The sequence below is a fragment of the Halichoerus grypus genome, chromosome 6 (assembly GCF_964656455.1).
Source record: "Halichoerus grypus chromosome 6, mHalGry1.hap1.1, whole genome shotgun sequence".
NCBI lineage: Eukaryota > Metazoa > Chordata > Mammalia > Carnivora > Phocidae > Halichoerus > Halichoerus grypus.
This window is the reverse complement of record NC_135717.1, coordinates 123,092,329-123,116,944: the sequence shown is the minus strand read 5'-3', so window position 1 is coordinate 123,116,944 and position 24,616 is coordinate 123,092,329. Positions and strand designations below refer to the sequence as shown.

At 39.4% G+C, this 24,616-nt stretch overlaps 1 long non-coding RNA gene across 2 annotated transcripts in view; it reads right to left on the bottom strand.

Moving 5' to 3' along the window:
- The window catches only part of LOC144382390 (uncharacterized), a 235,321-nt gene extending 211,361 nt beyond the window's left edge, over positions 1-23,960 (bottom strand). For both annotated transcript variants that reach the window (XR_013449242.1, XR_013449243.1), the window contains exon 1: positions 23,642-23,960. This is a non-coding gene — a long non-coding RNA (uncharacterized LOC144382390). The remainder of the gene's footprint in view (positions 1-23,641) is intronic.
- Positions 23,961-24,616: the final 656 nt, after the last annotated feature.

The window sequence follows — 24,616 nt, the reverse complement described above, 5'->3', positions numbered from 1 at the left end:
ACTAGATTGTTTCCAAATTCATATGTTTAAAAGTGAGGAAAGGGAGAAATTGGGTTTATAGTCATTTTAGCAGTAAAAGGTCTATGGGCCACATTGACACCATCTTGAGACCCCTAATCTCTCAGCTACTAAGTAATTTGAAGACAAAAAAATGGATGAATGTGTTACCATTTATTGGCCCACTGAGGATTTGGGCTGGGTAAAATATCTTCCAGGAGGAGGCCCCAAACATCACTCCATGGATTCCCTACTGGGCAGGGTATGCTTCTCACCATCATTCTCTAACTGCGTAAAGAATGGAATCATGTCACCAAAGAAGAACAGGGAATCCTACTTAGAAAGGACCTCGCCTCTGAAGATTCCACACCAGTAGAATTCTTGGCTCAATTATGTAATGAAATTATCCAAATGCTTTTCTACTAACACAATCCACTCTGCCCAGACTTCCTTCATTCCTGGTTCATCATTTTAATAATGTTTTTAACTTTCAAAAAATTTCTTGGTTTTAAAAATCTTCTTAGGGGCGCCTGGGTGGCTCAGTCGTTAAGCGTCTGCCTTCGGCTCAGGTCATGATCCCAGGATCCTGGGATCGAGCCCCGCATCGGGCTCCCTGCTTGGCGGGAGGCCTGCTTCTCCCTCTCCCACTGCCCCTGCTTGTGTTCCCTCTCTCGCTGTGTCTCTCTCTGTCAAATAAATAAATAAAATCTTAAAAAAAAAAAAAATCTTCTTATGTAGGGGCGCCTGGGTGGCTCAGACGGTTAAATGTCTGCCTTCGGCTCAGGGTCCTGGGATCGAGCCCCGCATCGGGCTCCTTGTTCAGCGGGAAGCCTGCCTCTCCCTCTCCTTCTATTGCTCCCCCTGCTTGTGCTCTCTCGCTCTCTCTGTCAAATAAATAAATAAAATCTTTAAAAAAAAATAAAAATAAAAATCTTCTTATGTAAATATTCAAAGCCAATTCAAGTCCTATTTTAAAGTTACCTCTTAGGGAGAGGAGGACCTGCTTCTTTGCCAAGGGCACTTTGATTGCTATTTTCTATTGACAAGAAAGGGTTTATTTCCATGTCTTAGCAGTTAGACAGGCATAAATAAATAAATTAGCATTTGCCTACATTTAAATCTTATAACCTAAACTACTGGACAGCTGACTCCAATTGATTTATTATTGCTCAGCATTATTGTCTGCCAAATGAAGCCAAATGTTAAGGTAAAGGACAAGTTACTAACCAAAAAATGATGTGTCGGTGCCCTGGTTTTTGAGTTCAGAACTCTTCCTGTGGCCCATGATTGAGGACTGGGAGATCCTGATTTTCTTCTGCTGCATGCTTTAATATATCTATTTGGTATGCCCAGTCCATTCTCAGCCATCTATCTGAGGTCTTGGGCTCCCATAGATTGTGAAGTTGGGTTTTGACTCTAGTTTATCTCATTATCCAAAAGCCAGATACACCCAAATACATTTAGCCAGTACCCAGAAGCCCCAGTGATGTTTCTGTGGTTTCTGAGAGTAAAACCCATCATCTCTCATATCACACCCTCCACCTATACGCAGAATCCCAGCAGCCTAAATATTTATGTGCTTTGATAGACATCATCCATCCTCATCCACATATAGACTTATTTTTCTCATTAGATATTCAGAAAATTACACTGCCCAGCACTCTTGCAGTTAGACGGGGCCATACGACTGGTTCTGGCCAATAAAATGTGAGAAGTGATTTGTGTCACTTGTAGGCTGAGGAGGTGACAAGACACTATACGATTCTTCAGGCTCTCCCCAGTCTGTCTCTTACCCAGCTGGGACAGAGACATTCCAGACGGTGGAGCTGCTGTCAGGCTGGTCCCCGAGTGACCGTATGGGCAGAGATCCACCACCACCCTACCCCACACTCCATGCCCCACCACCTGCCCACTCAAATTAGATGTGCGGCTTAAGCAAGAAAGGAAGCTTTATGATATAGGCCCCTGAGATTCCAGGCCAATATGTTCTTGCACATACCATAGCCTATCCTGACTAACATGGTAGCAGCTGTCTCATAAGTGATGTATATCTCAGAGGAATTCCTTTTGCATGACTCCTATTTCATTGTTGCTTAATTCTCATGGAAAAAGTCACCTTCACTTACTCCCTCCCACTCAAGACCTGAGATTGACTTCAAAGGATAAATAGGATTTGGAAAGATGAAGAAAGGGAAGAGAGCATCCCACACCAGAGAAATTGGTTGGAGTTATTCCAACCATTGCAGAAAATAGTATGACTTAATAAACACATTTCTTTGGTGAAAATGGTAGATGAAAATGAAAGATGCTCAGTTCCAACTCAGCCCTCCCCTACTGGGTGGGGGCATGAACAATCACAAACTACACGTGGTGGGTGGGTGTGAACATACGTGTCATGAGAAACATCACTTACATTTGCCACTGTCCAGAGAAGGACAAAAGCAAGAAAGGTAACATAACTTCTGAATTTTCTTAGGGAAAAAATTTACTCAGTATAAGATTTTTTTAAGTAGAAAAATGTTAGATTAGATAGAATTATGAATAGAAAGAAATACAACATTTTTTAGCATTCTAGTATATCCCCAACACTACTGAAAGCATCTTAAATGAATTCCTCAGGGGCGCCTGAGTGGTTCAGTTGTTAAGCATCTGCCTTCAGCTCAGGTCATGATCCCGGGGTCCTGGGATCGTGCTCCACATCGTGCTCCCTGCTCAGCAGGAAGCCTGCTTCTCCCTCTCCCACTCCCCCTGCTTGTGTTCCTTCTCTGACTTTGTCTCCCTCTCTGTCAGATAAATAAATAAAATCTTTAAAAAAAAAAAAAAAAGAAATGAATTCCTCCTAACAACAATGTGAGGTAGGAGGAATTATCTTTATTTTTTTTTTTTAAAGATTTTATTTGTTTATTTGACAGAGAGAGACACAGCGAGAGAGGGAACACAAGCAGGGGGAGTGGGAGAGGGAGAAGCAGGCTTCCCGCCAAGCAGGGAGCCCGATGTGGGGCTCGATCCCAGGACCCTGGGATCATGACCTGAGCCGAAGGCAGACGCTTAACCGACTGAGCCACCCAGGCACCCGGAATTATCTTTATTTTATAAATTTGTAAAACTGAGACACAGAGTGGTTAAATAAGATCTCACTGTAAGTGGTGGAGCCAGGATTTAAATACAGAAGTCTGACTCCAAAGTTTCTGCTGGTGTGGAGACTGATACATACATACTCTGAGTTTGATTAATACATATGAACAATTGCGTTTCCCTTTGGTAACATCAAAACTCTGGAAATCATCCTCCTTGGGCTTTGGTCAGCCTCTCTCCATCAGGCAAAGTCTTGAGTCTTTCAACTCACTAAAGGTTTCTGCTATTTCTATCATGTGTTCAATATTTTGGAAGAACAGTAAAATGTTTTTTACAATTAATGATCTTTATTTAAGGCTTTTTTAAAAACTTTTTATTATGAAATTTTCAAACATCCAGTAAAGAAAGGAATAGTACAGTGAACTCCCATATACCCATCATCATCTATCTCCTCACAATCCATTTACCCCCTCAAGTCCCCACTCACACACCCAATTCTGGCTTCTGCCTTCACCATGCCATTGAAGCTCATTAAGTTACCAATAACCTCCCTTGAATCACAATCCAAGGGATGTTTTCCCACTTTCTTTCATTCTTTGAGAACTTTCTCTATGCCAGGTACAATCCTGAGCGCTTTTTATACATTATTCCATTTAATCTTCAAAATAATATTGAGATAGGTACTATTATGATCTCCATTTTCAAAATGAGGAAAAAGACTGGCAAACCTTCTTCATTTCGAGGAAAGAAAATGAGGCATAGAGAGAGTAAGTAAATTTGACTTGGATCACACAATTGGTAAGGGGTAGAACCTGGACTGGAAAAGAGGTCTGTCTGACTCTGAAGCTCATGTTATTTACTGGATCTCTCTCCTCCCTGGCTTTCAGTACACCACTCTTTCCTAGAGTTACTCATCTCCTCACCCTCTTTTGTCTCCTCTATGTATCTTCTAGTGTCAATGTGCTCTATGGTGTTGCCCTCAATGTTCTTCTCTCTTGCACTCACTCCATCTGAAGGATCTCACTCGTGCCTGATGCTTCAGTTGTTACCTATATGCCAATGACTTCTGATCTGTGATTCTGGCTTGTATCTCTTGCAAAGTTTCCAGTCCTAACATTCTCACTACCTATGCGGCATCACCTCTTGAATGTCTCACAGGAGCCCCGACCTCAGCATGTCCATTCATCCTATTACCCTCAAAATCTACTTCTCCTGTTGTTGTTGCTGTCACACAACTGTCCACCAAATCCTATATATTCTGTCTCTGAAAACTTTTGTGTATCTGCCCCCTTCTCTCTGTCCTTTTAGTTCAAGTCCACACCATTTTTCCTTGGAGTATGGTAAATACTTAATTATAACCCACCTTGTATCCTCCAATTCATTCTCCAAAAATTTTTCAGATTGGTTTTTTTAATACAGATTTCATCACATTACCTTCTTACTTAAAATGCTTCAAAAATTTCCCATAATCTTCCAGATAAAATCCAAATTCCTTACGATGGTCTACAAGACCCTTCCTAGTCTAGTCTGGTCCTAAAACACCTGTCAGATTTGTACCTCACCACTACTCAATTCTTTAGCCACATTGTATTTCCCTGAAATTATTCTAAAGCATTTATAGTCTACTATATTTCCACTTCATCTACATAATATCTAAATTGTCCTTCTACTCATCCCTTCCTCTGCCCCCTGCCACCATATACCAACACAAGCTTACATATTTTCTACTTAGCTAATTCTAAGTCATCTTTCAAGACCTAGTTCAAGAGTCATCTTCAAGGACCTTCTCTGACCACCCTATCTCCAGCCCAGTCCAGGTTTGGGGTCCCTCCTTCATGCTTCCATGGCACTCTGGACTTTGGAGACAGAATCTGTAAGTTATTTACTCAATATCTTTTCCCCTCTTCTTTCTTACTAACAGAACTCCAATTCTGTTTAGTGTACAATGAGTCCAGTTAAAAATACTCACTTTCCCAGACTCCTTTGGGCCAAAGGAGAGCAAGGGACCTGCTTTGGTCAGTGATACGTCAGTAGAATTCTGTTGGGTGGAGCTTCTAGAAAGCTATGGTTTTCCTAATAAAAACAGATGGACTTAGCTGGCCCAGCCATATCATTTACCCTTTCCTTGTCTTCCTGCCCAGAATACGGTCAGAGCCCCCAGAACTAGAACAATCATCTTGTATCTGTGAGGATGAAAGTCAAACACAGAGGATGGAAGAACAGGAGTTGGACAGAGCCTGGTATTGCTTGACTTCCTTGAGCATTTGGACCAGCCTTAGACTGCATTCCCCTGGACTTCTTGTTATAAGAGAAAAATACACCTCCATTGGGTTAAGCCACTACTGTTGGGTTTCTCTTGTCTGTAGTCCAACACAGTTCTGGTTGATAAACTCTCCCTTTTTCTTATCACTTATCACATTTAATTGTTTGTAGTTACCTATCATCTGAGTCTATCAGCAGATAATAAGATTCATGAAAACATGGCTGTTTTTATCAGACTCCTCTTCTGCCTTATCTCACCTCCTCTTGGTCCAGCTTTGGCTGTCATGGCAACCAACAGATGAAAACTGACAGTGCCTTCTCCGCTTTCTAGGGGGGGTCCTTTCCTCTGCTAGACAACTCCAGGAGTCACTTAGCCATTCTGATTCTTACACAAACTTAGAAGTGAAGGGAATTAACACCCTCAAAGGTGATCCGTATTCAAGGGATTGAATATTGCCCACTTTCATATTTCAAGGGGGCAATGTTGAGGGGCCTCCTAGACAGTTCTCAGGGGGTCCCAGAGGGACTGAACCTTAGTTACCCACAATGATAAGCCAGCTCAGTAACCCTTAGTTTCTTTCCCTGTTTCATTATTTACTGTTCCCACTTTTGTTTATTTCCCAAACTAAAACTTCCTACAAGCAAGCCCTTCTCACTCAGTCTCTGCTTTTGGAGGGAACATGAACTAAGACAGCTGTGACTTAGTATCTTACCAGCACTTTAGTGTGGTGCCCAGTTCTCAACAAATATTTGTTCACTGATGCATAACTGAATAAATGGACTTCTTTTCCAGTTATACCTCTTTGTGAAAACTGCTTTGTATTTCATTAAAACACTATAATCATTTGAAACATTAGGGGTAGAGTTTAATAGCTGCTAACTTCTACATAAAATACTAGCCACAGAGGAGAGAGAGAAACATAACAGCAGGATCTACCCAGATTTCAACCAGTGAGGTTTCACAACTTATTATGGTCAACCAGGTAAGGATCCCTGAATTATGGATATGAAATTTATTGTCCCAAACACAATGATGCTTAAGCTCTAAGCCTTGGCCTATTAATGGTTTGAACACTTAAGCAGATAAAAGTCGTAAAATATTATCAAAATTAAAAGATTTAGTCAGGAAATCAGCAACAGCTATGACTATACAATCATGTTTTCACAAACAATGTGACCCCAGTCCCAAAATAAATCTTCAAATCTAAAACAGCTATAATAATATGCCAACCGATCATTTTATATTATCATACAATCAGAAGAGAAGTAACTAGTTTTTAGGATAATAAAAAAAATGTTGGTAATAAAGCATTATTAGAAAATATGGGGCAACACTCTGTTACCATGGGCTTTGTTTTTAGATCGATGATTTAATAAAAATTCATGTGTCCCTTTCTATTTATTTTTAAAAAGAGATAAAAACCTACCACATAAAATGCCTCTAGGTCTATGCACAGTGCCTTAGAAATAAAAAAAAAATTCTTATCAAAGGATGGCTATAGCCTCAGCTCATCCAAAGAGCTCCTCCTACTGTTTTTTCAAAATATAAAAGGAGTCTGAATTCAGAGAGGAGCTTTCACTGAAGAACCAGAGCATGACAAAATCAAGGAGTAGGAACCAAGAGAGTTAACGCTTCCAAGTCAGAGCTGGGTCTCTGATGCCCTGAGCAAGATGAGCCAACGGCCACACTCTGACACCAAAGGGCTTCCCAAGATTCTCAGGACTCTCCTTCCCCATAAACTGCCTTGTCTGGGACCTGTGCTTACTCGAAACTTTGCAGGGGCTTTCTGGCAATAATAGCTTAAGTCACAAACTTCAACTCTATTCAGACAGTAGCTTGGAATATAGTGGGAGAGAATTTTTGAACAAGGCACCGCTTCTCCTTGTCTCTAAACACTCCTTCAAGGGCAGTCTCTTTACACACAAATCACCTTGAAGAGGAAATAAAAGGTTTAACTCAGGCATAAAGCAATTTTTTTAAATGAGTGGTTAGTAATAAGTTTCTAACTTAACTTAGAATTAATTTTTAATTAATTTTTAACTAACTTTTAATTACTTAAGTAATCTCTGACATTTTTGGTGAACTGGCAATAGATTTTGTTTTTCAATCCATGGTCATGAGGACACACACCTGAGCCACCAAGTGTAAACTATAGATGCAGAAAATAATAAAGGTTGGAAGGCTACACACCAAACTTAATATTGGTATATGTGGGGAAGTGATGAACTAGGGAAAGAGTGGGGATTTTTTTCTTCCTACTTGATGTAATTCTCTATTGTTTGGATCTTTTTTTTCAGATTTTATTTTTTAAATAGTCTCTACACCCAATGTGGGGCTCAAACTTACAACCCCAAGATCAAGAGTTGCATGCTCTACCAACTGAGCCAGCCAGGCACCCCTATTATTTGGATCTTTTACAAGAAGAATATTTTTATGTGTAACTTCTGAAATTTTATTTTTTTAAGATTTTATTTATTTATTTGAGAGAGAGCAAGAGAGCACGAGGGGGTATGGGGGCAGAGGGAGAAACAGACTACATGGGGCTCGATCCCAGGACTCTGGGATCACAACCTGAGCTACCCAGGCACCCCAGAAATTTTATTTTTTTAAAGATCATCTACAATAATATTATTACCTCTACTTACCCATCTAGGCAGTAACCTATGTTCTCTGTTTGGTCACTTTGTTCAGTCATTTCACACCAGCTCCCTTAGGGCACCAACCCAAATCAGGCACTGCAGGGGCTTCAAAGACCATTCTTGCAATGACAGACATCTATGGAGTGCTGATTACATGCCAGGCACTGTCCCAGAGTTTTATCAGAACTATTTAATTTAATCCTCACCCAAATTTGTCAGGACTAGGATTACACCCATTTTTCAAGTGAGGAAAGAAAGCCCAGAGAGATTAAGTAAATTGGCCAAGACCATTCAGCTGATACAGACGGAGCTGAAATTCAAACCCAAGCAATTTGGCTTCAAGCCACACCCGTAATCACTATGTTATTTTACCTCCCTAAAAATGAAAACACTTCCCAGTCTCTGAAGATTTACAACCTAGTTAGAGGGAAATGAAGTGACCAATCACAATGTTATGTGCTAAATGGTATGGTGAGGGTACACACTAAGGGAAATGAAGAAAACTTGGTTGAGTGTGATCAGAAGGAAAGGGGAATGTCAAGAAAGTTTCCCCAGAGGAAGCCCCCAGCCAAGCCAAGAGCTGGTCTCACCATGGAGCTAAGTGAGGGGAGAGTCATGAACATCTGCTGTGCACTTGCTCTTTACCAGGCACTTCGTAAACCATCTCATTCTGCCCCCATAATAGCCCTATGAAATATGTGGTGTTGTCCCCATTTTACTAATCAAGAGACTGATGCCCAAAAAGTAAACTAGCTTGCCTAAAACTGAACAGTTACCAGGTGCCAGAGCCAAGATATGAACCTTTATCTATCTAACTCAGAAGCCCATGCTCTTTCTACTCCCCACCACCTCCCCCCACGCCCCACACACACAGTAGGAGGAGAAAAGGGAGAAATAGCATGTATAGACATACGTTAAAAACATCCTGGCATGATAAACCTCCCTGCTCTCAGAAACCAAAGCCATCCAACCACAGAATGGACTCTCTTATAAGATGAAATTCCATCCCCAGAAATGTTTATGCAAATGTTGACATCTGTCTGCCCATTGAGGAAGGCCTAAGGTGAAAGTTTAGACTACCTGACCTCCAGAAGCCCTTAAATCTAGAGATAGTAATATTCCACAGACCACCTGGGTTTCCACAGTAACACAGGTACTCAGAAGTTACATGTAGCCATAGAATGGAGTGCTGCTTAGGATTGGTTTTGTGTCTGTGATGACATCATCAGTTCTTTAAAGAAAAAAATCAAGTCTCACCCTCTCTGTCATCCTGGTCAAGGTCATGCATAACCTTTAAGAGACAAATGTAATGACCATTTCTCTTCTCTGTTGTCCTCTTACCGTATCTCCCAGCAGTGGTATACACTTCCTTCCTAAAACATTTTTTTCTTTTGGTTTCCATAACACCAGATTTCTCCAGCTTTCCACCTACCTGGCTGGCTATTCTTTCTCCATCTCTTTTGCTGGCTCCTCCTTCTCTTCCCAACCTCTGAATTGCTGTGACAATTAGGATGCAGTTCTGGACCATCTTCTCTTGGATCTACACTCTCTCCTAAGGTCAGCTAGTCCAGTCCCTGGTCTTCAAATACCATCCATATGCAAATAATTCCCACAATTATATCTTCAGCTCTGACAGATCTGATTTTGATGTCCAATAAACATGGGAAACTAACCACTTTTGAATCAAACTCTAAATTTCCATCCCCTATTCTTCTTTCCCACCTCAGTAGATTGCTCAGGACAAATACCTCTCCCTCAATCCCCACATCTAATCCATCAATATATTCTATTATTTCTCCCTTCAAAGTATATTTTAGAATCAACCACTTCTCTGCACTTCCACTATTTCCACTTTAGTCCAAAGATCCTGGACTTACCTGAAATAGCCAAAAATGTCTTCCTGTTCCCACTCTTGCTCCTAGTCATTCTCCTCACAGTGACTAAAACAATTTCTTTTGACTCTTCAACAGTTTCTTCACTACACATAGAATAAAACCCTAACTCCTCACCAGGGCCCTACAAGATCCCACAGAGCCCATTCCTGCCTGCCTCTCCTTCCTTATCTTCCATTCTCCCATCCTATACACTACACTCCAGCTATAAGGGCTCCTTCCAGGGACACCTGGGTGGTTCAGTCGTTAAGCATCTGCCTTTGGCTCAGGTCCCAGTGTCCTGGGATCGAGCCCCACGTCGGGCTCCCTGCTCAGTGGAGAGCCTGCTTCTCCCTCTCCCACTCCCCCTGCTTGTGTTCCCTCTCTCGCTGTCTCTCTCAATTTGTCAAATAAATAAATAAATCTTTTTTAATTTAAATTTAAGAATTTAAATTTAAAAAAAAAAAATAAGAGCTCCTTCCAGTGCCTTGAACATGCCAAGTTTGCTGCTGCCTCAGGGCCTTTGCACTTGCTATTTCCAGTGTTTGGGATGCTTTTCTCCCTTACCTTCTTATAACTGACTCCATCTTATTAAATAACACTCCCTCAGAGAAGCCTTTTCTTACCCACACCCCTCACTCTCAACCACATTACGTATTTTATCTTCTTTATAGACTCTATGTAAATTTGTTTATTGTCTTTATTCCCACTGAAAAGTAAGCTCTAAGAGAGCTAGGACTTCATCCATCATGTTCACCATATCCCAGTGCCCAGAATGATATCTAGCACAAAATAGGTGCTCAATAAATATTTGTTGAAGAAACAAATACAAGTATTGGTTTTTATTCAACTGACTCTAATGATGATTTTATCCCACAACTAGAGTTACAGGTGTTAAAAACTTGTCACAGACAAGTGATTAGAGAGTCCTGAATTGCGCAATTGACTTACTAATGGCACTGGAAGAGATTGTAGCTAATAACTCTCAGATTCAATTCCTTTTGTTTTGCATCCTCAATTTCTTAATGTAGGAAATTTTAATGTTTAAATGATGAACTGATCTGTTTCTTTCTGGCACAGTGTTCTTATATGAAACAAAGAGATATCAAGGCAGAAAGCCTGAAAATGGTGACAATTTAGATCAAGACATGAATTATCCTATTTGTATTGTCAGATATGTGTCTTCTTCCCCTAGGAAACTATCCAGAGTAATGTCATGAGCCACTTCCAATTTCGTGTGAAAAACACCCATGTGGACATTCTCTGCAATTCCTAGTGAGTTCATAGTTCCATTGCAAGCACGTTTCCTAAAATGTCCACTGTTTTTCAATATTAAAGTAAATCTCATAAGGAGGATAAGATTAGATGTTACCAATATAAAGAGAAAATAATCATTCTTAATCATGACTGCATTATGTGAAAAAATGACTTCCTTTCATTGGATTTTGGTTTAAACCGTTGTACTGAAATTGGCTTCTGAGAAGTTGTCTCAGGTACCTTATTTACAGTCATGATATGGAAAAACACAATTTGCCACCAGTATCCTATTATTTCTACACTGCTCGGTTATTTGTGACCTGAATAAATAAGGCTTGCTGGTTTATTAGGATGAGAAGGCCGCTAAGATATGTAGAAGCAAAGATAAAACCTCTTGTTTATTCTCTCCAAGAAGCTAAATTTGGTTAGATGGAGGTCATGGTAGTCAGAGGTCATAGATCGTGATACTTCCCAAAGCAGTTTGTGTGCCCAGGGCCTTTCCATGCAGAGTCCTACTTCGAAGGGACACACAGGGTGAAGTCGGGGGACTGGCTTACAAAAAGTGACTCAGGAGGAAAAATCTATTTTTTGTTATAGGCATCTGAATGCCTCGGAAAAATATATTTCAAGATGGAATTATCTGGATTATATTCATTATTTTCACATTTCCTTTTGCATATCTAATCACAACTGAATATTTCATTTCCAACTCCTCTCTTAGTGGTGCAACTATGAATTAATTTCATTTTCCCTGTTGGTAGCCTGCTACATTGCTTGATAAGACTTTAAAAGATTCTTAGAGAAAGGGTGCCAGAATCAGGTGAAATACCACATCTCTAGAGAAGAAAGTCTACAGATTACTCTGGCTTAGTGAGAACTTCCCAGCCATTGAAACTGAAAAACACCTGCAATTCTTCATTCTTCAAACTCCAAATCCTTCGACCAATCCCCTGATATAGATATCCACATCCTTCCTTTGCTTTTGTTCATCTAACAAATGACATGAAGATATGATGCACTGATGAGATGAAATTGAGTGTGTGTGTATGTGTGTGCACTTGCGTGTGAAAAGGAGAACATCTTTTTTCCCAGGGTGTGTCAAAGATGTATGATTCTTAATGACTTCTATCAAGGATTTATTCATAATCAAATGTTGAAATTTCTCATCCTCCAAGCATCTGAGCCATACTAAATTAATGGAAGAAAAATGTAATTGTTCACTAGGGGAACAAAACAGAATGCCACATTAAGAAATCGTTGGAAACTCTGTTATCCGCTAACATCACCCTACCCTAAAATTGGAGGAATGAGATCACAGGAATTAAAGTTACATTCCCATCCTAACTAACAGCATTTTTACCTCCTCATCTGAATTGCAAAGTCTTCTACAATAGGGCCTGTGTCATACCTCTGGGTCCTACCCAATGCCCTACAGACAGAAGATGCTGAATATGTTTTGGGATGATGATGATGAAAATGAACCAATTTCCTTAATTCCTACTATGAAATATATTCCTTATATGTAGTCATCAGACCCATGTTTCTCAAAACATTTCCACAAAAGGTACAGCATGTCTTGCAATATTGAGGGTGTTCTATTAAAGATGGAGGGAGAGAAGGCTCATTAGCCAATCAAGATTAAGAAACCTGAGTTGTACAAAGTTAAATGTTTCACTGCCACAGAATTTCTTAAGAAGCTTTAGAACATTTTCGTGTGTTGTGAAACTCTAAAAGACAATTAAGGTTTGCAACATTTCGCAAAAGTTGTTTCATAAGGAAAACTTAAGAAACCCTGAAGGGCACCGGTGTCTTTCAGAAGGAAGTTTGGGAACCACTGCATTAGACAAATGTTAAAGCAAGACACTGTTTGCAAGAACAGTGTCCATGGAAACACATCCTTTCCCACAGTGTTTTTGTTTTGTTTTTATCTGTAAACAGATGAAAATAACGCCTACCTCACAGGGATTGTCATGAGACTGAAGTGAAATCAAACATATAAGTTGCCAAGCCTTGCACAAAGCAGGCCCACAATGAATGCTCCTTCTCTGTCCACATAGCAGTAGTGCGGCAAAAATAAAATTGTCCTGAACTTAACTAGACCTATACACACCTTTGAGGACAGAACTATGGCACATGACACTCCATTCTCTGGTTTAGGAGTCAAGTCAGGCCAGCCACAGCCGTCTCCCACCCAAGTGGGATTTTTACTTCCTTCACTTGGCAAAACTCCACCAGCCAATGCCTTTGCTAATTAGACCTCTGATCCCTCCCACAGTCACACACATACTTGCAGAGACCCAAGCATTTAAGTCTAAACCAGAAGCACAGTACTTCCAATTGCCAAAATGGGCTAAAAAGTACACTTCTTAGCCAAGGATCTTGGGCAAAAAAAATAGATCATTTATGGCAATGAGAGTGCTGAACAGCACTAGAACTGTGTTTAGTTTCTGATCTGCTTTAGCAGCACTGCATGGTAAGGTCGACTGTAACAAATATTTCAATAAAATCTAAGTTGCACAAAGCATGGCAAAAAGGAGGCTTTTGTCACTCAAAATTCATCAGTGATACATTGGCACCCTCTGCTGGCCAGATTTTCCAACAGCTCAGATTGTACAATACTGCCTTTCTTTTCCCTTGTTTTGCTTTTGTCTTCTTCTAAGAACATGCGGTGTTACGCTTTGGTTCCATTTTTTACAAATAAATTAGTAAAAATTATCAGTTGAATGGTCATCAGAATGCACAGAATTGTGTTTCAATCCTCACCTCAAAGAGGTGTTCTGGTCAAAAAAAGAAATTTCCTATTGAGCTATAATAGGAAGCATGTTATTGCTCTTTAAATTGTAAAATATTCGATACAGGCATTTTGCATAAGCATCCTGCTAGCAGAGAATATAGGTTCCAATTTTTACTAATTATAGACATCATTTACTCCTCATTTTACATGGTCTATTGTTAGAGTTGCCAGATTTAGCAAATAAAAGTATGTACCATGCACTTGCATGGGATATACTCATACTAAATACTTATACAAAAAAAATTACCAAGTTATTGAGTAAAAAAGCATTCACTGTTAATCTGAAATTCAAATTTAACCGGGTTTCCTGTATTTTATCTGGCAAACTTACCTATTTTCACATGTTCTCTGAATTTCATAATGGAAATTTTTTCTCTTGTGATAGTCAGTGTTTGCCCTACCAAAATAATAAATAAAAGCAAAAACATTTCTTTCTCTGTTTTCTATTTCTTCCCTCACATTTTGGGAGACACCGAATAGGTCTTAATATATCAAAACTTAAAGCAAGATTGAACTAGCTGGGTCAGCTAGGCATGAGATTAAAAATACATCTTTTTCTTTAAAAAAAAAAAGTTATTCAATTAATGAATGGATTGAATGAGAGAAATCCTGAGTTCCTAGGCTTCCTTTATGCAGCAACAAAGATATTATATGAAATATATTAAACTTTGTTTTGTTTTTAGAATGGTAAATTTGAAAATAAGGGCACCTGGACGCATCCTGCTTTTAAGGCAGTGAATCTCAAGCCTACATAGTAGAGTCGCCTGTGGAAGTTTTAAAATTCAAGGATCCCCAGGCTCCACCTGCAGGCCAATTAAATCAGAATCCCTGAGGTTGGAATCCCAAGGAACCGAAAGGCTTCAAGGCAGCCCAGGCAATTTGAATATGCAGCTGGGGTGGCCAAACACTGTCCTGAGGCCATCCAGTCCCTTCAGGGAATACTTCTTGCTTTTGATGTGCAGGTGAATCAATACAGATTAATTTAGTAAAATCTGGGCATTTCTAACCAGATTCCAGTTGATGCAGTTACTTTCAGGCAAAGGACCACACTTTGAGGAGCAAGATTTTACGAGAGGCCAGAAAAGAAAAAGCAATTTGTTTCAATATGGAGTCATAGGTGGACGCCTGGGTGGCTCAGTTGGTTAAGCGACTGCCTTCGGCTCAGGTCATGATCCTGGAGTCCCGGGATCGAGTCCCACATCGGGCTCCCTGCTCGGCAGGGAGTCTGCTTCTCCCTCGGACCCTCCCCCCTCTCATGCTCTCTCTCTCTCATTCTCTCTCTCAAATAAATAAATAAATAAATAAATAAAAAATATGGAGTCATAGGTCTGTGTGAACTGAAAATGCAGATCACTTACAACCACATTGCTGTAATGAAAACTGCCATAGAAACGAAGGAGGGGAGGGACAGTGAAAGAAAAACTTATCTTGGGGCGCCTGCGTGGCTCAGTCGGTTAAGCATCTGCCTTAAGCTCAGGTCATGATCCCAGGGTCCTGGGATCGAGTTGAGTCTGCTTCTCCCTCTGCCTCTGCCCCTCCCCCAGCTTGTGTGCTCTCCCTCGCTCTTGCTCTCTCTCTCAAATAAATTAAATTAAAAATTAAAAAGAAAAGAAAAAAGAAAAACTTATCTTAATAGTTCTGCAATGGGTTACTGTCTCCTCTCCCGTTATCTTACTGTTTTCTGTCACAATGTCCTTCATAGGCCAAAAGGAGTTAATATTTGCTCCCTGGCTATTTTTTCAAAAAACAGTACGAGATTTGTATTAGATCATTTTATATGCAGCATCTCAAATATGCCATAATTTAAAGCATACACGCTTAGATCATATTAGAATTTAGTTCAAAGTTCATTTCCCTAGGACCTTTTTTAACCATTTTAGTCTGTCGGAGCTGAAAGCAGCAATATGCGGATTGTGCAACCATGTGAAGCTGATCAAATCAAGCCTTGAAAGTGTAATTGGTAAATCTCCTCATGTGCTTTTGAAAAATTAATCAAGACAGGTTGGGTGAACCTTTGCTGAGAGTCTCTTTAGGACAAATGACCTGGTTCCCAATGTATTGTCATAAAGGAAAACTCCAGCTGCAAATCCCAAGGTGACCCATTTATCTCGCTTGGATGGAGCATAATGACTTCTTAAGCACTGCAAATAATTCTGCTGGTTTAAAATCAATTTGGTTGATACAATTAAATGAAACTATTTGATCCTACAGGTTCAAAAACCATCCATTTGACTCATACATTAATATTTTAATATGGAAACAGCCACCATAACCTTCCAATGCCTTCTAATAACGTTCTGTAGGGATATGTTGCAGAAAGCAGCACAGAGAGTGTTGTCTTTAAAATCTCTGCTGAATTAGTCATGAGAATCGGTATTAGAATATTTATTCCTCCAGCACTCATAAAGCAATTGAAGCTAATGCCTCTCTAAGGCCTTTTGCATGTGTTCACCAGAGAAGGCAGAGAAGCTCCAAGTGGTGCCTCAGTTCCACCAGATGGTCAAGCTCCCCATCCCACCACCGTCAAAGGTGCAAGGCCGACTTGGAACACACAGGTATGGTCAACGATATTTTCAGTTCTCGGTTTAATGACTCAGTCGATGGTTACGTAACACAGGTGACCACTCCCCCTCTTGGAACTCTCTTCAGTTTTTCTTATAGGACACCGCTGCTTCCAGTCTCTCTGACCACATTTTCTCCATCTCTTCTTTCTCTGACAAAACTTTCAATGCTGGTATTCCCCAATTTCTAATCCGTTGCCCTCTTCCTTTCCCATTTACTTATCCCCCCTCTCTTTATGGCTTCAACTCTCACCCATAAGGCAATAACTCCATCTGTAATTCCAGGCCTGGCTTCTCCTCCAAGGTCTAGATCCATGTTGTTCAATAGGGGAGCTGCTAGTTACAGGTGGCTAAGAAACGTAATTAAAATTAAATAAAATTTGAACTTCCTCAGTCACACTAGCCACGTTTCAATACTCAACCACATATGTCTAGTGTACACCACATCGGGTGGTCCAGAGAAAGCACATATCCATCATCACAGAGAGTTCTACTGGACAGTGACAGCTAGATTATAACAGCGAGTAAAGATGTGCCAGGCTCTCTGCCAGGTCTGTCACAGGGAAACTAATTTAATCCTCACATGGAACTTCTGAGGTACTTACAGTAGTCAACATTATAGAGACAGGAAGTAGAAGGTTGGTTGCTGGGGGTGGTCGGGGAATGGAGATTGGGGAGTTATTGTTTAATGAGTGTAAGGTTTCCATTCCGCAGGATACAAAGTTCTGGAGATGGAGGGTGGTGTTGTTGGCACAACAGTACGAAAGTACTGAATACCACTGAACCGTACACTTCAAAATGGTTAAGATGGGGAATTCTGTGTGTATGGTGGTACAATAAGAACAAACAGGACAGATACAGTATGCACTGCAGGAAATGGGTATTTGGGACTCCTCACTATCACACGTAACTTGAGCCAGTGCTAAGACTACTGAGAGAGAATCCAATTTAAATGGGAACTTTAGGGTAGACAAAGAAAGGAGGGGCACCTGGGTGGCTCAGTCCGTTAAGCTTCTGCCTTGGCATGTCAGGTCTTGATCCCAGGGTCCTGGTATCAAGCAAGCCCTGAGCCTGGGTGGGCTCCCTGCTCAGCGGGGGGTCTGCTTCTCCCTCTCCCTGTGGCCCTCCCCCCACTTGTGCTCTCTCGCGCGTGCGCTCTCTCTCTCTCTCAAATAAATAAATAAAATTAAAAAAAAGATGTGCCTGGAACTATGGCTTGAAAAGTGAAACTAATTCGATGGAAATAAATTTGTCATATATTTAACAACATCCAGGTTAACACTGCAACTATTTGTTCAAATTTAGAACAAAGACTCATTGGTTATTTGATATAACAGCTTGGAAAAAACTATGAAGAATAACAATAAGTGAATAGGGTTTTTTGGTTTTTTTAGAATCCACCTATAAGTGAGATCACATGGTATTTGTCTTTGTTGGTCTGATTTATTTCACTTAGCATAATGCCCTCAAGGTGCACCTATGTTGTTGCAAATGGCAAGATTTCCTTCTTTTTTATGGCTGAGTAATATTCATATATGTGTGTGTGTGTGTGTGTGTGTGTGTGTGTATTCCCAATATACACCAATTACATTCCCACCACCAGTGCACAAGTTCTCCCTTCCCTGTTCTCCACATCCTAACACTTGTTATTTCTTGCTTTTTTGTTAATAGCCATTCTCACAGGTATGAGGTGGACAACTCATTTAGTTTTGATTTGCTTTTCCCTGATGAGTGATATCAAGCATCTTTTCGAGTTCCTATTGGCCATCTATATGTCTTCTTTGGAAAAATATCTATCCAAATCTTCTGCCCATTTTTTAATTTTTAATCTGATTGTTTGTGGGTTTTTTGTTGTTGAGTTGTATGAGTTCGTTATACATTTTGAATGTTAACCCCATATATATATTTTTTTTTCCTCTCACTCAGGTTGCCTTTTTACTTTGATAGTTTCTTTATAGTTTGATGTACATCATATTTTTGACTCTTGTAAATCTCATAAGTGAAAACATAGTTTCATGGTTTACACATCTCTTATTATGAGTAAGATCACATAAGGCTTATGTTTTAAGAGGCACCCATTTGTATTTTCTATTCATGTCATTTGCTCATTTTTATGTTGAGTTGGTTTTTCATATAAATATAAAAAAATTATAGTCATCATTTTATTATGAATGACAGCGAATCTTTCACGATATATTGTTGAAAATATTATCTTTTATTTAGCTTTTTTTTTTGAAGATTTTTAAAATGCCATTAAGGATATCAATATCATTTTTTATGGTTTCATGATTTTTGTGTTGCTTTAGGCTTTCCTAGTCTAAGATGATAAAAAATTCTCCCATGTCCTGGTATTTTTATGGCTTTCTTTTCTATTAACATCTTTGATATCTCTGGGATTTGTTTTGGTGTAGGAATGATATAGGGATTTAACTCAATTTTTTTCAGATGTCTCGTTTTCCCCAGACCATTTAAGGATATTTCATTCTTTCCCACTGTTTACCTTTTTGATTTGGCACTCAGGTCACATAGCTTCTCTCCCCCTGGGAACTGGGTGCAAGTTTCCTTGGGGACCAGGTACGTTGTTCAACATTATCCCTTTCTGTAGATCTTCTCCCATTGCCCCTGCTCCATTCTAAAGCCTTCACACAAAAGGTCTCCTCTTGTCTGGAAGTCTCCTTCCCCACCCCCTTGACTTCCTACCCCCTCCTCCTCACATTTCAGGCCTTTCTCTAAGCTGGGTGCCATGTCACTTTCTCTAAGCTGGGTGCCATATTACATATCCCCAATCACCCCATATTTTTTTCCTTTTTGGTATAGCTGTTCCCCACAATGATAAAAGTCCAATCCATGTTGGTCACTTCAGTGACCCTGCTGTCTACATTAGTACCTCATAAACAGTGAATGCTTGATAAAAGTTTACTGAAAGAACGTGATGTTTATTTTTCCCCTCAGATCGATTCTCTTCTTCATGCAGTGGTTACAGAATGAGGGGCAGCTGTGGTCCCTCCATGAGCCCTGAGTCCAGCCCCTGGACTCTTCTGAGGCTCCTCAGAGCCTCCTACTGAGAAGTGGCCACCCCAGCAGCCTGCCTGGCCCCTCCAGACATGTCTGGTTTTGACCTTACAGATCCAGATATGGAGGGTGCCTATAGCTTTGGCCTTTGCACTAGGGCTCTGTGACTTATTAATTTCCAGAAAAAGAAGCATTATAGTCAGAGAGTTTTCTTGGCTCAATATGATCTTTTTCTCTCTTATTTTACCACCTTGGATGTGAGGCAATATGAATGCAGTTAGCACTCAGAGAAGCTTCCACTGGCCACTTAAGATGTTGCATGATTAGGGGCGCCTGGGTGGCTCAGTTGGTTAGGCGACTGCCTTCGGCCCAGGTCATGATCCTGGAGTCCTGGGATCGAGTCCCACATCAGGCTCCCTGCTCAGCGGGGGGTCTGCTTCTCCCTCTGACCCTCTTCCCTCTCGTGCTCTCTGTCTCTCATTCTCTCTCTCTCAAATAAATAAATAAAATCTTAAAAAAAAAAAAAAAAAAGATGTTGCATGATTATTTTTTTTTTTTCCTTTTAACTTAACATTGGTACCTGTTGAAAGAACACTATTGTCCTTATAAAATCCCAGATATTCTACTTGGTGATTTCTGTAGAAATAAATTCTGCTCTTGGGGATTCTAATACTCATGTTGTAAAAGTTAGAAGTAGAAATCAGCAGGGAAGAGAAAGAAGAAAGAGAAAAATACAGGTTATTAGCAGAATGCTTGGCTCTTGCTTCTCAAATATTTTAAATTCAGAAAAAAAGTTTAAAAATTCAAGTGCAACATTATCATCAACATAAATTAACATTTAATTAATTATACACTCAGGGTATTGCTCTGAAGTGAGTTTAATTAAAAAATAACTCGGATTGGCAATATGTTGGCTGGATATCTCTATCCCCTTGAGAAGGGGAGGTTGAATAGTTGAAATAGCATGGTCTGACTGCTGCAGACCAAGATTATCCTGTTTCATTCTTCAGTCTGCCCTTCCTTCTCTCTCCCAAGGGCAGAAATGAACAAAACAATGGCTTCCTAACTGTTTAGCATTCAGTTTTCTGCTTAGCAAAAACTGTGGTTATACCAGTTCTCACATAATTTTTTTTAAAAAGAAAGATTATTGCGTTTAGAATTCAGTGCATACTAATCTTTAACTCATTTCCCCCTTTAAAAATAAAAGACTTTATTGTGGAAAAATTTTTAAAGTTACTAAGTACACAGAATAGTATAATGAATATCCTTGGACCCATCGTTCAGGTTTAATTACCAACATTCTGCCATTTTGCTTAATCTGTACCTCTGCCGACTCTCCATCTGCCCAAATATTAACTGTACGACTTTGACAATGGTATATCTATGTAGCCCACATCAAAATGAAAATATAGAATGTTTCCACCACCCCAGAAAATTACTTCTGTCTTCCCATCAATTCTTTGTCCTCTCCCCAACCCTGCAGGCAACCACTATTCCGATTTTTTTTTCAAAAATATATTAGTTTTTGCTCGTTCTATAATTTCATGCACAGAGAATCATCAAATATGTACTATTTTGTATCTTATGCTTCTTTTAATTAGCAAAATGTCTGTGAGCTCCATTCATCTTATTACATGTATCAGTAATGCATTCTTTTCTATTGCTGAGAAGTACGATGGTGTGAATATACCACAATTTGTTTATTCATTCTCTTGTTGAGAGAGAGTTGTTTCCTTTTTTTAGGTATTTTAAATAAGGCTGCTAACGTTCTTGTGCCAATGTTTTTGTGGATTTGTTTTCATTTCTCTTAAATAAAATACTTAGCATGGAATAGGTGGATGTTTAACTTTATATAAATCTGCCAAACCTTTTTCCAAAGTGATTGTACTATTTTACATTCCTACCAGGGGTACATGAGAGTTCTGTTTGCTTCGTATCTTAACAAATATTTTCAGCAGCCCATTAAATTTTTGCTTTTCTAGAGGGTGTATAGTGGTTCTTCACTGTGGTTTTAATTTCCTTTTTTTTTTTTTTTTTTTTTGGATGACTGATGATATTAGGCATTTTTCACAAATTTTTTGGCCAATTATGTATCTTCCTTTGTAAAGTTTCTGTTCAAATTTTTTGTCTACTTTTTTTATTTGGTTGTCTTTTTATTATTGAGTTATAAAAAGTCTTTATATTTTCACATGAGAGTCCCTTGTCAGACAAATGAATATTTTCTTCCAGTCTGATGTTTGCCTATTCATTGTCTTAATATTTTTCAGTGAGCAGAAGTCTTTGATTTTGAATGAAGTCTTATTTAGCAATTAGAAACATTTTACAGATTTTACTTCTTATGTCTTTAACCCAGTTTGATTCATTTTGAGTTAATTTTTTGTATATAGTGTTAGGTAAAGGTCCAATCATTAGTTTGCATGTGGATATCTAGTTTTCTCAGCACCAAAAGGTCGTCTTTTCCCCCATTATATGGTCTTGGCACCCTTGTCAAAAATCATTTTAGCATATATATGAGCATATATATAAGTTCTGGGGTCCTTATTCTATCCCATTAGTCTGTAAGACCTAAGTTTGGTTTGTTTGTTCTTTCCAAGATTGATTTGGCTATTCAGGTTCCCTTGAGATTCCATATGAATTTTAAGATGGGTTTTTCTACTTCTTGCAAAAACAGTCATTGGGATTTTTTTAGACATTACACTGAAGCTGTAGATCGCTTTGGGTACTATTGACATCTTCACAGTATTAAGTTCTCCCAACCCATGAGCCTGGGATGTGTTTCCATTTAGTTATGCCTTCTTTAGTATCCTTCAGCAGTGATTTGTTGTTTTCATTGTGCAAGTCTTTTACCCACTTAGGTAAGTCAATTCCTGAGTATTTTATTCTTTTTGATACTATTGTAAATGGAATTATTTTTTAATTTCCTTTTCAGATTGCTCACTCTCAGTGTATAGAAATGCACCTGATTTGTTTGTGTCGACTTCATATCCTACTACTTTGATGAATTTGCTTATTACCTCTAATAGTGTGCGTACAGTGTGTGTAATCTTGAGAGTTTTTTACATTCAGAATCATATCATCTGCAAACAAAGATAATTTTATTTCTTCCTTTCCAATTTGGATACCTTTTATTTCTTTTTCTTGCCTATTGCTCTAGCGAGGACTTCCAGTAATATGTGAATAGAAGTAAGCATCCTTGCCTTGTTGCTGACAATAAGGGAAGAGTGGTCAGTCTTTCACCATTGAGTATGATGGTCACTCTGGGCTTTCCACATAATGGCTTTTATTATGTTGAGGTAGTTTCCTTCTATTCCTAGTTTGTTTTATCCTGAAAGGATGTTGAATTTTGTCAAATGCTCTTTCTGCCTCAATTGAGATGACCATGTGTTTTTTCCCTTTATTTTGTTGAAGTGGTGTATTACTTTGATCAACTTTCACATGCTGAACTATCCTGGCACTCCAGAAATAAATCCCATTTGGTCATGGTATGTATTCCTTTTAATATGCTGCTGAATTCAGTTTGTATTTTTCTGAGGATTTTCTCATCAATGTTCATAAGAAATTTTGGTCTGTATTTTTCTTTTCTTGTAATGTCTTTGTCTGGCTTTGGTATCAGGATAATTCAGGCCTCAGAATAAGCTGGGGAGTATACTCTCCTCTTAAATTTTTTGGAAAAGTTTGAGAAGAACTGGTATTAGTTCTTCTTTAAATGTCTTGTAGAATTCACTGGTGAAATCATCAGGTCCAGGGCTTTCCTTTGTCTGAAGATTTTTTTTTTCACTCCAAAACTATCATTTTTTTGGGGGGGGGGGGATTATTTATAACCATTTCTTTCAAGACAGCTATTTTAGTACTTCACATGATATTAAGAAAGAAACCTTCTTTGGGGCGCCTGGGTGGCTCAGTCGTTAAGCATCTGCCTTTGGCTCGGGTCATGGTCCCCGGGTCCTGGGATCAAGCCCCGCATCAGGCTCCCTGCTCCGCAGGAAGCCTGCTTCTCCCTTTCCCGCTCCCCCTGCTTGTGTTCCCTCTCTCACTGTATCTCTCTCTGTCAAATAAATAAAATTTTTAAAAGAAAAAAAAAGAAACAAACCTTCTCTGAATTTATATAATATCTTTCATGTACTTAATGCAAATTATAAACAGTAATTTGTAAGTTTGTACAATAAAGGTACCTGCAAAAGTGAGGCAGGGGTGTGATGTTCCTTGCTACATGTGGGAAGTTCAGCATCTTTAGTGAAGCAGCCATATCCATTTGAAGGACTAATGGTTGGGCGGAGAGAGGGATGCCAATTCAAGTCTCCTTAGGCATCTTCTGCAATACTGTGGCAGATAACGCGGGTCAAATATTCCAGTTTATCTTTGTTCTTGGTCCTAGTCCATTTGAGCTCCTGTAACAAAACACCACTTGTAACTAACAGACATTTACTTCTCACAGTTCTGGATTCTGGAAGTCGGAGATCAGGGTGCTGGCGTGGCCGGGCGGGTTCTGGCGAAGCCCCTCTTCTGGGAGCTGACTTTTCACTGTGTCCTCACCAGTTAAGGGGTCTTGTCCTTTCTAAAATATTGGCCAGAGAATCAGTCACAAAGTTTTCTTTCCAAGATGATTCTAATCCATGTACACTTGTAATACCAGAACTTTGGGGAATAGGATTATTATTTTTAATATTTTGCTTTGCTAATTTACAAGAGGCGGAAGTGAAATATATATTATTTGAATTGGACTGTAATTGTTTATCTTGGTTTTAATTGATCTCTGCTCTAATTATCAACAGACAAGCAGCTCATGTTTGGTGTCCGTGGTGGTCTCCCGCCTACACTCTGCAATCTCCCCCTGCAGCAACCAGAGCTGCCCAACCTGGGGGGGTGTGAGGACACATATATCCCAGGCTGCCCAGAATGGTCCATGGGGGACAAATAAAACAGTAAGTCTCCAATTTGCACTTGTCTTATATTAATAAATAAGAAAGAAGTTAGACCTCTAATATTTACTTGGGAGAACAATCGCACTGTGTGTGAAATGTGCAGTATGCAAGGCTTGAATAAAGAGTGGAAGTTCACTGTAATGTGTGAATTTCTTGAAGTGATCAAGAGAACATCAAGACTCAGATGTCTTCTGTTCCACTTAAATTAGCTCCATTATGACATAA